This window comes from Phascolarctos cinereus, unplaced genomic scaffold, assembly GCF_003287225.1.
Source record: "Phascolarctos cinereus isolate Bilbo 61053 unplaced genomic scaffold, phaCin_HiC Scaffold_4;HRSCAF=312, whole genome shotgun sequence".
Taxonomy (NCBI): domain Eukaryota; kingdom Metazoa; phylum Chordata; class Mammalia; order Diprotodontia; family Phascolarctidae; genus Phascolarctos; species Phascolarctos cinereus.
In genome coordinates, this window is record NW_027555847.1 from 418641935 (window position 1) to 418643977 (window position 2043).

The window sequence follows — 2043 nt, forward strand, 5'->3', positions numbered from 1 at the left end:
ACACTAACACACTATAGGAGGAGTTGTGAATTGATTCAACTATTCTGGAGAACAATTTAGGACTATGCCCAAAGGGCTATAAAACTGTGTATACCCTTTGATCTGGCAATACTACTATGTCCCCAAGACATCAAAAAAAAAAGTGAAAATGACCTATTTGTACAAAGATATTTATAGCAACTCTTTTTATGGTGGCTAAGAATTAGAAATCTAAGTGATGCCCATCAATTAGGGAATGGCTAAACAAGCTGTGGTTTATGATTGTAATGGAATATTATTGTGGTGTAAGAAATGATAAGCAGGATGATTTCAGAAAACAACTGGAAAGACTTACATGAGCTGACGCATAGTAAAGCTAACAGAACAGGAGAATGTTGTACGCAGTAACAGCAATATTGTTCAATGAAGAATTGTGAATGACTTATCTATTCTCAGCAACACAATGACCCAAGACAATCCAGAAGGATTGATAATGAAGCATACTATCTGCCTCCAGAGAAAGAAAGATGTTGACTGAATACAGACTGAAGCATGCTATTTTTCACTTTCTTTCATTTTTTTCCTTTTATTCGAGTCTTCTTGTACAAAATGAGTAATAAAAATGTTTTACATAATTGCAAAAAAAAAAGTGGCCAGGTTTTAGGGAACAATTTGTATGATTTATATGTAGATATGGCTTATCAGCATTATACTATTCTTCTCCAGACTTGAAGAAAAAACAAAATGGAAACGTTCTTAAGAAAATACAGTACTAGAAACAAAGAGACTCACTGTCAGGGAAGAAAATAATAATTTTACTATCCTGAAAAAGGGGAATTAAATTTTTAAAATTGATTTAAACTTTTTAAAGGATAACTGCAGTATTTCTACTTAATCATTTTAAAATTTAAGACTTCAGAAGAATAAACAATTACTTATCTTTTCTCTTTTTCACCTCCTATCTCTTTCCTTTCTCAACTCCATCCTCATGATTTTAATGTTAAGGTACTGCAATGGGTAGCGTAATGATTTATATTCACTCATTTAAAATAAAAACCTGTGTCATACCAAGCAAGGGAAGACAAATGAGTCCTATTATGTTTAGAAGAGACTGCCAACTGCCTAATCAGCATAAAGAAAGGGTAGAGAAATGCCTAATTGGTCCCTTAATGCATTTTGAGGCATCATCAGTAGGTCAAGGATTAAGACAGAGAGATAATTCAGTACAGAGAACTTAGTAAGGTAGCTAATGCATCTCAAATGAGCATAATATGAGTGTGATGTGTTTTGAAAATATTGATGAGTTTTACTGGAGAGTCACTGCAAGTCTTTGGAGTTTTCTTTCATCATCTAGTGCTGCTAATGGAAGAAGCATGAAAGTCTGGTAATGTGATCAATTCCAGAGATATTATAATTTCCATCAGATTAAATTTTTATTGTTCACTGAACATTTTGCTTTCATCCAATTAGACTGATACCTCTGAATTTTTGGTTTATTTTTTCAGATATATGGAATTTTTTTTCCCCTCCCTCTAGATTCCTGTTATCAGTAGACTCTTTTGAAAAAATCCATTTGAATATCCTAAATCATAATTCAGGGAATAGTTGTGGCTGCAGAATAGTTTATCAAAACTTAACATTTTATTATTTTCAAAGCAAAGTAGAATGAAAGGGACCTCTGAATTTCTGAATAATGATTAATATGAGGATGGGGTTGGCCTGACACCTTTTATCTGTGCGCTATTGGGCAAATCATTTAACTTCTCTAGGCCTTAATTTGTAGAACATGGGGTTTGTTTTACAGTCAGGCCTTGGACTGAATGGCTCTTCCCAGAACCTCCATTTAAGGAGGGCTCCTAGGTCAGCCCCCTCCATTTCTCACCAGGATAATATCTGGATTTCTCCGTCATGGTCCCATTCTTGGGTACCTTTCTCTCCTACTTGATTTTCAGCTTCCTTTTAGAATGTAAAGCTCCTGGAGGGCATGAGATGTCTTTATTTTTGTTATGTGTACTCCCAGCTCTTACCCAGGTGCCTGACACATGGAAAGTGCTTAATAAATGT